Genomic DNA, 13,200 nt, shown 5'->3' with positions numbered 1-13,200 from the left:
GAGGCCATTTGGGTTTTTCGGTAGTGGAATTGGTCCTCCTGGGAGCAGATGCAGCGGAGGCGAAGGAATTGGGAATATGGGATGGCATTTTTACAGGGAGCAGGATTGGAGGAGGTGTAGTCTAGGTAGCCGTGGGAGTCGGTCGGTTTGTAGTAAATGTCTGTGTTGAGTTGGTCGCCCGAGATAGAAATGGAGAGGTCTAGGAAGGGGAGGGAGAAGTCTGAGACAGTCCAGATAAATTTGAGATCAGGGTGGAAGGTGTTAGTAAAGTGGATGAACTGTTCAACCTCCTCGTGGGAGCACGAGGCAACGCCTATACAGTCATCAATGTAGCGGAGGAAAAGGTGGGGGGTGGTGCCAGTGTAGCTGCGGAAGATGGACTGTTCCACATATCCTATGAAGAGGCAGGCATAGCTGGGGCCCATGCAGGTGCCCATGGCTACTCCTTTGGTTTGGAGGAAGTGGGAGGATTGGAAGGAGAAGTTGTTAAGAGTGAGGACCAGTTCAGTCAGTCGAAGGAGGGTGTCAGTGGAAGGATATTGGTTGGGTCGGCGGGAGAGGAAGAAGCAGAGGGCTTGGAGTCCTTCATGATGGGGATGGAAATGTATAGGGACTGGATGTCCATCGTGAAGATAAGGCGTTGGGGGCTGGGGAAGCGCAAATTATGGAGGAGGTAAAGGGCATGGGTGGTGTCCTGAACGTAGTTGCGGAGTTCTTGGACTAAGGTGGACAGGACCGTGTCGAGGTATGCAGAGATGAGTTCGGTGGGGCAGGAACAGGCTGAGACAATGGGTCAGCCGGGGCAGTCGGGTTTGTGGATTTTGGGTAGGAGGTAGAAACGGGCGATGCGGGGTTGTGGGACTATGAGGTTGGAGGCGGGGGATGGGAGATCCCCTGAGGTGATGAGGTTATGGATGGTCTGGGAGATGATGGTTTATTGGTGGGAGATGGGGTCATGGTCAAGGGGGCAGTAGGAGGAGGTGTCTGTGAGCTGGCGTTTAGCCTTGGTATAAACTACCACTGTGCCTCGCTTGTCTGCTGGTTTGATGGTGAGGTTGCGGTTGGAGCGGAGGGATTGGAGGGCTCCGCATTGTGAGGGTGAGAGGTTGGAGTGGGTGAGGGGGGTAGACAGGTTGAGGTGGTCAATGTCACGGCAGCAGTTGGATATGAAGAGATCAAGGGCAGGTAAGAGGCCAGCATGGGGTGTCCAGGTGGATGGGGTGTGTTGGAGGCGGGAGAAGGGGTCGTCAGAGGGTGGGCGAGAGTCCTAGTTGAAGAAGTAGGCGCGGAGGCGAGGGTGGCGAAAGAAGTGCTCGATATCTAGCCACGTGTTGAACTTATTGATCCGGGAGCGTAGGGGGGGATGAAGGTGAGACCTCTGCTGGGGCCTGATCGTTCATCCTCAGAGAGGAGGAGGTCTGGAGGGATGGTGAAAATATGGCAGGGCTGGGAGCTAGGACCTGGTGTAGGGCTGGAGCTGGGAGTGGGGTCAGAGTTAGGCATGGGGGCGGAGTTGGTCATGGGGACGGAAATTGACGTGGGGCAGAGATCGACGTGGGAATGGCGTAGCGTGCGGTGTGGTCCTTGAGCAGGTGAGTGACGTCACTGGGGGCGGAAGTGGCTGCGGGGTCGGCAGCTCCGGGGGTGGAAGTGGCACGCCAGGCAGACACGGTGCTGGTCCCGGTAGTCGCGGATCCCGTGGCGGCTGCGTATCTGTCGACGATGGTCTTCCTGGCGATCGTGGAGGCGGTTGTCTGGGCGGCGATCGCAGAGGCTGCATGGTCGGTAGTGGCTGTTGTCTGTGCGGTGTGGGGGCAGAAGTGACGTCACCGTTCGCCGCGGCGGTGGTGGCTGCAGCGGCCGCGTGGGCAATGGCGTCTGAGCGATTCCGGAGGTCGTGAGAACGTTCAGGAACGGTCAAGGAATCCAGAGTGTGGGGGTGAGTACATGAAAGTTTTTTGTACTTACTTTCTTTGATGTTCGATATGGCTAGGAAAAAACTTTTGTTCAGTGTATGAATTCTTCAGAGGATGAAGAACAGCAAAAGTCCTTTGCAGGTCTGGGAGAGTGTTATCCTGAGCTGGGGCAGGGGGTATCTGTTGATACTTTATGATGGGTTATAGAATCAGGATAGAGCCATTCCCAGTCTAGGCTTCCTTAGCTGAAGTGATAGTGTCTTTTTCAGGGGTCCTAATTCTGATCATTATCTGGCTGTACATATATGGGTGATGCCAAAGAATTGATTTTCATACTGTGTTGGTCATGACATGATCTCGTCTGAGTCAGAAGCATGTTGTTCCAGAAATTAAATTGTCCAATTTAGCTAATATAACATGTAATGGAACAAAGTTATATATTCGTCCATGCCGACCAGATATCCCAACCCAATCTAGTCCCACCTGCCAGCAATCGGCCCATATCCCTCCAAACCCTTCCTATTCATATACCCATTCAAATGCCTCTTAAATGTTGCAATTGTACCAGCCTCCACCACTTCCTCTGGCAGCTCATTCCATACACATACCACCCTCTGCATGAAAAAGTTGCCCCTTAGGTATCTTTTATATCTTTCCCCTCTCACCCTAAACCTAGGCCCTCCCGTTCTGGACTCCCCGACCCCAGGGAAAAGACTTTGTCTATTTACCCTATCCATGCCCCTCATAATTTTGTAAACCTCTATAAGGTCACCCCTCAGCCTCCGACGCTCCAGGGAAAACAGCCCCAGCCTGTTCAGCCTCTCCCTGTAGCTCAGATCCTCCAACCCTGGCAACATCCTTGTAAATCTTTTCTGAACCCTTTCAAGTTTCACAACATCTTTCCAATAGGAAGGAGACAGAATTGCACGCAATATTCCAACAGTGGCCTAACCAATGTCCTGTACAGCCGCAACATGACCTCCCAACTCCTGCACTCAGTACTCTGACCAATAAAGGAAAGCATATCAAATGCCTTTTTCACTATCCTATCTCCCTGCGACTCCACTTTCAAGGAGCTATGAACCTGCACTCCAAGGTCTCTTTGTTCAGCAGCACTCCCTAGGACCTTACCATTAAGTGTATAAGTCCTGCTAAGATTTGCTTTCCCAAAATGCAGCACCTCGCATTTATCTGAATTAAACTCCATTTCCCACTTCTCAGCCCATTGGCCCATCTGGTCCAGATCCTGTTGTAATCTGAGGTAACCCTCTTCGCTGTCCACCACACCTCCAATTTTGGTGTCATCTGCAAACTTACTAACTGTACCTCTTATGCTCGCATCCAAATCATTTATGTAAATGACAAAAAGTAGAGGGCCCAGCACCGATCCTTGTGGCACTTCACTGGTTACAAGCTCGACTTGTGCCATATAGGTGGTGGACAGGCCTTGGAGAGTCAAGAGGTGAATTATTCACTTCACTCTGACTTGGTCTTATAGTCGCATATTTATATGGCTCGTCCAGTTCAGTTTTTGGTTAATGGTAACCCCTCCAGGATGTTGATAGTGGTGAATTCAGTGATCGTCACCATTGAAGATCAAGAGAATCAAAATTAGATTTTTTTTTGGAGATGGACATTGTCTGACATTTGTCTGGTGCAAATGTTATGTGCCAATTTTAAGTAGATTAACAAGCTGGTGAAGCAAATGTGAAGACTGAGACAGAAAACTACAGGAGAGATGCAAAGGCAATGTAAATACATAATGCATCTCTGCATTTTGCCCATAGGCCATAAGTAGTGATAGAGAAATACAATGGTAAAGAACATTTGTCGCAAAAGAATGAGTTGAAATAGATTTTTGTTTAAGATGTAAATTTTACAGTGGTTTTACAGCTTTTATGAGGTGTTTTCACTGCTGTTCCACACAACAGAATGAAAGGCACTTAAAATGACTGAAGCTTCAAATTGTCAGCCTGCCATGACATGGATACAATGCTTGTACTAAATTGCCTATTAAAGCAATAAACACGACATTTTCCCTTGTGTCAGAAATGGAAGAGCTGAGCCAAGAATCTGCTGAAAAAGAAATATATGATTGCTGTGCATTTTAGTTAAGAGTTAAGCCAAGATGAAACATTTAGTCATTGTGAGAATGATGGATTAAAGTTATAGAATTGCTACTGGCATAGAGGAAGGACATTTGACCTGTCATATCCAGACTAACTCTCTTTAATTGCAACTCTGGTAGTCCTACATGCCGCTACCTTTTCTCCAAAGTCACACATCAGTTTCTGATGAGATAATTATACAATGACCTTTAGAAGGCTGCCGAGAGTCATATAGCATAGAAACAAGCCCTTCGACTCATCACGTCTATGCTGGCCAAAAAACACCAAGCTATTCTGATCCCACTTCCCCGAACTTGGTCCATAGCCTATCATGCTCTGGCATTTTATGTGCTCAACCAGATGCTTCTTAAATGTTGTGAGAGGCTCTGCATCTAACACCTTCTTAGAGAGCTATTCCACATACCTAACACCCTCTGGGTGATAAAATCATTCTCTTATCTCTTCTAAACTACTTGCACCTCACCTTAAACTTATGATCTTTGATCTCAGACATGTCTGCCATGGGGAAGAGATTCTCATAATCTACTCTGTCTGTAACTTTGCATAATTTTGTCTATCTCAATCAGATTCCCCCATCAACCTCCTCTGATCCATGGAAAACAAACCCAGCCTGTCCACTCTCTCCTCATAACTGAGACTTTCCATCCTAGGTAACATCCTGGTGAATTTCTTCTGCATCCGTTCCAGTGCAATCGCATCATTCTCACAATGTGGCAATCAGAATTGCAGATAGTATTCCATCTACCGCTTAACCAATGTTTTATAATGTTGCAACAAGCCTTTCTTGTTCCCACATTCCATGCCTCAGCTAATGAAGACAAGCCTCCAATTTACTTTCTTCATCACCCTGTCTACCTGTGCAGATATCTTCATGGAACTATGGACTTATACACCAAGGTCCCTTTCATCTTCAGTACTCCCTAGGGACCTGTCATTTATTGTGTAAGTCCTTCCCTGATTAGACCTCCCAAAATGCATCACTTCGCAATTATCAGCTTTGACTTCCATCTGCCACTTGTCTATCCAACATTTCACCTGATCAATATTAGACTGTAGCTTGGGACCATCCTCCTCAATCTCACCAAAACCACCAATTTTCATGTCATCTGCAAACTCATTCATTATACATTCTACATTCACATTCAAATTGTTAATGTAAATAACAAACAGCAAAGTTCTCAGCACAGATCCCTATAGTACACTGCTGCTCACATGCTTCGAATTACAAAACAATCCTCTACCATCACCCTTTGTTTCCTCTTTGGAAGCCAATTTTAGATCCAGTTTGTCAAATTGCTTTGGATCCCATGGGCTGTTACCTTCTGCACCATCCTTTCATGTGGGACCTTATCAAAGATCTTACTGAAGTCTATGTCAACCACATCAACTATACTATCCACATCAACATATTTAGCAACTTTTTCAAAGAAATCAATTAAACTAGTGAGACAGGATCTCCTGCGAATAAATTAATGTTGACTATCCCTGATTAATCCCTACCTTTCCAAATATTGATTAACCCTGCCCTTCAGAATTTTTTCCATTAGTTTACAGACCACTGACATCAAATTAATTGGTCTGTAATTGCCTGGCCTGTCCCTGCCAGGGCCTATTGCTGCCCTTCTTAAACAACAGAATGACATTAGCTATCCTTCAGTCATCTGGCACTTCATCTGTGGCCAGTGAGATACTAAGTATCTCCAGAGCCCCAACAATACCTCTATTGCTTCCCACAGCAACCTGGGACACATCTTGTCAGGCCCTGGGTACTTGTGCACCTTTATTCCTGTTAAAGCATTCAATATTTCCTTCCTATTAATCTGAATGTGTTCTTGAGCCTCACCATCTCAACTGAAATTCTCCAGCTACAATGATTTTTCGCTTTGTGAATACAATGAGAAGTATTCATTGAAGACCTCACCCATGTCCTCTGGCTACATTTATATGTTGCCACTTTGGTCTCTATTAGGTCCCACTCTTTCCCTGATAATCCTCTTGTTCGATATGTTTAAAAACTTTGGACATTTTCTTGATCCATCAGCCAAAGAAACATCATTGCTCCTCTTTGGCCTTTTCATTTTCTTCGTAAGAATCCTCCTACACCCTCTATCTAGGAAAGGGTTTCCCCTGTTCTTAATGTGCTGCATTTAACATGTTCCCTTCTTTTTCTCTGCAGAACTCTCAATATCCCTTAACATCCAGGATTTCTTGGACTTACTGCCCTTATTCTTCACTCTTATGGGAACACACTGGCTCTGAATTTTCACTCTACTTCTTTTAAAAGACTCCCTTCTCCAAATGTTGACTTTCCTGCAAGTAGGCTCTGCTAGTATATGTTTACCAGATCCTCTTTGATGGTATTGAAATTGACCTTCTGCCAATTTAGACATTTTATTAATGCACTATCCTCATCCTTTTCTATAATACTTTGAAACTTGCAGCGTAATGGTCATTACCCCAAAATGCACCCACTAAGCTTCAACCACTTGTTTCACTTCATTCCCTGGATTGGGCCCAACATTGCCTCATCTCTAATAGGATTGTCGACATACTAGAACAAAAATTTCTCCTGGCTAGACTTTAAGAATTCCACCCATTTGTTCCTTTCACATGAAGGTGATTCCAGTTACTGTTTGGAGAGTTCAAGTGCCCCACAACAGTAATCGAGTTTCTCTCATACCTTTCTGTGATTTGCCTACCCATCTGCTCCTCCATCTCCATCTGACTGTTAGGAGGCCTTTTGTATAATACCAGTAGCATAATTGCCCTTTTTTTTATTTCTGAGTTCTACTCAGCTGACCTCATTGAAGACCCTTTGACAACATCATCCCTCATTACTGCAGTGATGGTTTCCTTTATCAATAATGTAATGCCCCCATCTCTCTTACAAACCTCCTATCCCATCTGGAACTTCAATATCTTAAGCTGCCAGTCCTATCCTTCTTTCAGCTCTGCCTCAATAATTGAAATAATATCATATTCCTACTTGGTGATAAGTGCTCTGAGTTCATTTGCCAAAACTGGTCAAACACCTTGCACTGAAATAGATAAAATGTAGTTTTCCATTCCGTCCATGTGCCTTATCCTGTTCTTCTCTTCTCCACCTACCAGATTGTCCTGACAATCCTTCTACATCTGATTGGGCCTTGCTCCTGACTTTACATCTGTCCTGTGTCCTACCTTGCCAAACCAGTTTAATTACATTGGTCCCTATCATGATCTGAGGTAGTACATTCTTGATCCTAAACATTCATTCCATATTAATCTCTTTTGTGATCTCTTTTGCCCTTTTATCTTAAGTGGGTAATCTTTTGGTTCTCAACATTCATCCTATGGAAGGAACTTCTCTACTTTACTCTGTCCAGACTCTCATTATTTTGAAATTAATTTTTCGAACTGTGTCTCAAGGGCAAAACACCAACAATTTACCTATTTAACTGAAATCCCTCATCCTTAAAATCACTTTTGTAAATCATTTTTGCATCTCTTTAAATGTCTTAGTATCTTTTCTAAAATGTGATGCTCAGAACTAGACACAAGGTCCTGGAAGTTGTGAAGACGGCAGTCTTTGGAGCAGTCCAGACTAGAGTTGTGTGTTGGACCCTGGTGGAATCTCAGACACAGCAGACTCTGTGAGAATTGTGTGGGAAATTGAGGATTCCAGTGGACAATTCCTTTGTGCATGCAACTCTTCTGGAAGAATCAATTAAATTCTGGGAAATTGGAGGATTCTGCTTTAGCTAAGCTAATTTTTGCCCAGATCCTAGGCTAACTTGTAGGTAAGTATTAAGCCGACCCTCTGACTCACTATACACATAACTACACCAACCCAGACCCCTTAAATTCCTCTGTACCACTGACAAACATGCTTCCAAATAGAACTCCCAAAACAACACAATTCCAACAAACTCCCCTCTTTTCCCCCACAGGCATTCCCTGTTGTCAGTCTGAAACTCTGGATATCTTTCAAGGAAGAGTCCTGACTCCATGGTCCCCCACCCCCACTGCCCCTCTGGATCCCAACATCCTCTTCTCCCTGTTGGAACAACACTTCCAGTCTCCCCAAATCCAACAAGTCCACTCCTGCCAGATCTGACAACCCCACCCCCACCCCAACAGGATGAGACATTCACTCGTCTCTGCTGGATGTGACACACTCTCTTCCCATCCAGACCTGGCATCTCTCCTCCCTCTTTGCTGAACTTGACCGATTACAGTCCTATTCACTTACCTAGCACCCTACCTACCTGACACCTGGAACCTTAGTGATCTAGAAGTATAAGCTTATTCTTATATTTCCTTCATGGTATGCCAGTGTCACTGGCAAGGCCAGCATTTATTGCCCAAACCTAACTGCCCCTGAGAAGATTGTAGTGAACTGATTTTATGAGCTACTGCAAGGCCTCTGGTTCAGGCTACTTTACTATAAAAGAGGGAGTTCCAAGGTTTTGACACAGCAACACTAGTAATACATTTCCAAGTCAGGATAATGTGTGACCTTGAGGGGAGATTGCAGATGGTTGTAGCCTGATGCATTTGCTGCCCCTGTCCTTCTCAATGGTAGAAGTCATAGGTTAGAACATAGAACATAGAACAATACAGCACAGAACAGGCCCTTCAGCCCACGATGTTGTGCCAAACATTTGTCCTAGCTTAATCACCCATCCATGTACCTATCCAATTGCCGCTTAAAGGTCACCAAAGATTCTGACTCTACCACTCCTACAGGCAGCGCATTCCATGCTCCCACCACTCTCTGGTTAAAGAATCCACCCCTGACATCTCCCCTATACCTTCCACCCTTCACCTTAAATTTATGTCCCCTTGTAACACTCTGTTGCACCTGGGGAAAAAGTTTCTGACTGTCTACTCTATCTATTCCTCTGATCATCTTATAAACCTCTATCAAGGCACCCCTCATCCTTTGCCGTTCTAACGAGAAAAGGCCTAGCACTCTCAACCTATCCTCGTACGACCTATTCTCCATTCCAGGCAACATCCTGGTAAATCTTCTCTGCACCCTCTCCAAAGTTTCCACATCTTTTGCACACAGTACTCCAAATGTGGCCTAACCAAAGTCCTGTATAGTTGCAACATCACTTCACGACTCTTGAATTCAATCCCTCTGCTAATGAACGCTAATACACCAAAGGCCTTCTTACAAGCTCTATCCACCTGAGTGGCAACTTTCAAAGATCTATAAATATAGACCCCAAGATCCCTCTGTTCCTCCACCTTACTAAGAACCCTACCGTTAACCCTGTATTCCGCATTCTTATTTGTCTTTCCAAAATGGACAACCTCACACTTGGCAGGGTTGAACTCCATCTGCCACTCCTCAGCCCAGCTCTGCATCATATCTAAGTCTCTTTGCAGCCAACAACAGCCCTCCTCACTATCCACAACTCCACCAATCTTCGTATCATCTGCAAATTTACTGACCCACCCTTCGACTCCCTCATCCAAGTCATTAATAAAAATTACAAACAGCAGAGGACCCAGAACTGATCCCTGTGGAACTCCACTTGTAACTGGGCTCCAAGCTGAATATTTGCCATCTACCACCACTCTCTGCCTTCGACCGGTTAGCCAGTTTTCTATCCAATTGGCCAGATTTCCCTCTATCCCATGCCTCCTGACTTTCCGCATAAGCCTACCATGGGGAAACTTATCAAATGCCTTACTAAAATCCATGTATACTACATCCACTGCTCTACCCTCATCCACATGCTTGGTCACCTCCTCAAAGAATTCAATAAGACTTGTAAGGCAAGACCTACCCTTCACAAATCCGTGCTGGCTGTCCCTAATCAAGCAGTGTCTTTCCAGATACTCATAAATCCTATCCCTCAGTACCCTTTCCATTACTTTGCCTACCACCGAAGTAAGACTAACTGGCCTGTAATTCCTGGGGTTATCCCTATTCCCTTTTTTGAACAGGGGCACAACATTCGCCACTCTCCAGTCCCCTGGTACCACCCCCGTTGACAGTGAAGACGAAAAGATCATTGCCAACGGTACTGCAATTTCCTCTCTTGCTTCCCACATAATCCTAGGATATATCCCGTCAGGCCCGGGGGACTTGTCTATCCTCAAGTTGTTCAAAATGTCCAACACATCTTCCTTCCTAACAAGTATCTCCTCTAGCTTACCAGTCCGTTTCACACTCTCCTCTTCAACAATACGGTCCCTCTCGTTCGTAAATACTGAAGAAAAGTACTCATTCAAGACCTCTCCTATCTCTTCCGACTCAATACACAGTCTCCCACTACTGTCCTTGATCGGACCTACCCTCGTTCTCGTCATTCTCATGTTTCTCACATACGCATAAAATGCCTTTGGGTTATCCTTGATCCTATCCGCCAAAGATTTTTCATGCTCTCTCTTAGCTCTCCTAATCCCATTCTTCAGGTCCCTTCTGGCTATCCTGTGTCCCTCCACTGCTCTGTCTGAACCCTGTTTCCTCAAACTTATGTAAGCCTCCTTCTTCCTCTTTACAAGACATTCAACCTCCCTCGTCAACCAAGGTTCCCTCACACGACCATTTCTTTCCTGCCTGACAGGTACATACATATCAAGGATACGTCGTATCTGTTCCTTGAAAAAGTTCCACATTTCCACGACATCCTTCCCTGACAGCCTATGCTCCCAACTTATGCTCCTCAGATCCTGTCTTACAGTATCGCAATTACCCTTCCCCCAATTGTAAAATCTACCCTGTTGCATGCACCTATCTCTCTCCATAACCAAGGTGAAAGTCACAGAATTGTGGTCACCATCACCAAAATGTTCACCCACTAACAAGCCCATCACTTGTCCTGGTTCATTACCGAGTACCAAATCCAATATGGCCTCCCCTCTGGTCGGACAATCTACATACTGAGTTAGAAAAGTTTCCTGGACACACTGCGCAAACACCGCCCCATCCAATCTACTTGATCTAAAGAGCTTCCAATCAATATTTGGGAAGTTGAAATCGCCCATGACTACTACCCTGTGGCTTCTGCACCTTTCCAAAATCTGTTTCCCAATCTGTTTCTCCATATCTCTGCTGCTATTGGGGGGCCTATAGTAAACACCCAACAAGGTGACCGCACCTTTCCTATTTCTGACTTCAGCCCATACTACCTCCAAAGGCAGATCCCCCTCGAACTGCCTTTCTGCAGCCGTTATACCATTTCTAATTAGCAACGCCACCCCCCCCCTCCTTTTTTACCCCCCTACAAGTGCATCTTGTAAATAACACATTCTTTGTAATATTAGAGGAGGGAGTGAACTTGTTGAAGTTGTTAGGTGGACTACGCATTGTTCTGGATGCCGCCTAATGTCTTGAATATCATTGAAGCTGAATTTATTCTGGCAGGTGGAGAGTATCCCATGACATTCTTGAGTTGTGTCTTGTTGATGATCGATAGCTATTGTAGAAACAGGAGGTGAATTACTTGCCACATAATTCTTTACCTCTGACCTGTACATGTAACCATACTATTTATATGATTGGTCTAGCTAAGTTTCTGGTCAATGTTAGGCCCCAAAATGTTGCTAGCATGAGTTAAGTTATGGAAATGTCATTGAATGTCAAGGGTTAATGGTTTGATTCTCTCTTGTTGGAGATGGTTATTACCTGGTATGTTTTTAGAATGAATGTTACCATTCATAAGCCCTAGTCTGAATGTTATCCAAGCCTTCTGCATTTTGAATTTAGTATTGTGATGTCAAGCATTGTGTAGCCATCAGTTAATGTCCATATTTCAAACATTACAATGGATGGATGTTCATTAATAAAGCAGCTGAAGATGGTTAGACCTATGTAGTACCTTGAGGAACTTGATAGGCTCTCATAGTCTAGTGGTAGTGTCCTTACTTCTGAACTGAGTTCAAGCCCCATATGTCTCATAACACATCTAAATAGGGTCACTGGAAAATATCCTGCTTGAGAAATTCTAATTGTTTCCATATCCACCATGAATAATTTGTGCATATTAGCTCCCTCTGCTCTTGAATCCCTTTTAGAATTGTATCCTTTATTTTACGTACCCTTTCTACGCTGATCCTTGTAAAAGTTATTACTTAACAGCCTTTTTGCCCAAGGGGTGTGTTTGTGGGATGTTACTATATTGGAACAGTTAATTGGTAATAGTTAGTGTATATGTTATTCTGTTAAGTTTTCCAGTAGAGTTAAGTTATTCTGAATTCTTTCATTTATTGTATTATAACTAGAGAGCCAAATAAATGTTTGCTTAACATCGAGTAATTTGACTAATCAAATTGCATCTGGAAAACAGTATGTTACATTTACCTTTAAAATAAAAAAAAGTTAGCATCTAGACTACCTTCTTCAAATACTTTGAGGGGTCTGTTCTGGTCCATAACAAGAGTAAGGTTGCTGATCAACCATGACCCTATTGAATGCTGGAACAGGCTTCAGGGTCTATGTTCCTATGTTCCTTCCTCCCATGTGTTTGACACATAAAAGTTTTGTGTCATATGCAAATTCTTAAAATGTGCCCTGCATACCTAAGTCAAGTTCATTACTATATATCAAAACAAGCAGTTGTGTTAATAGCGACAACTGGGGACCTTCACCACACTCCTTAAATCATTCAGCAATATCTCTATTGCCCGTCACTCAGTTAACTATGTATCCATACTGAATATGACCTTTGTACTCAATTTTCCTTAAATCCTCCCTCTCCCCCCAGCTTTGACTTATTTGGGTCATGCTAGATTTGCTCTCAGCATAGCACAGCCACTTCTCCTTTTCACAGTTAATATTTATACTTACTTTGATAATCCATCTCTCCTTTGCTACCATCATCACTGCCCTTGACTCCCTTACAATCCATTCCACTTGCTTCTTCTGCCTCACTGTCACTAACATTAAAAAAGCCCACCATTTTCTAGCTGCTTTCATTTCCAAAAAAGAGTCATAATGGTTTTGAAACATTAACTTTGTTTCACTTACCATTGATGTTGCTAGACCTATTGAGTTTCTGTGACTCTTCTTATTATTATTTCAGATTTCCAACCTCTGTGGTATTTTGCATTTAAAACACAAATTACATTTCTTACTTGTTAAATTGTTGTGAACAATATGCTGTACTCATGGCTACGAACAGACAATTTCAAAATACTATTTATAGAGTGCAGTTAGA

This window comes from Chiloscyllium plagiosum, unplaced genomic scaffold, assembly GCF_037043375.1.
Source record: "Chiloscyllium plagiosum isolate Xiang-an unplaced genomic scaffold, Cpla_swu_hap1 HiC_scaffold_29, whole genome shotgun sequence".
Lineage (NCBI taxonomy): Eukaryota > Metazoa > Chordata > Chondrichthyes > Orectolobiformes > Hemiscylliidae > Chiloscyllium > Chiloscyllium plagiosum.
Note: the sequence above shows the minus strand (reverse complement) of the source record.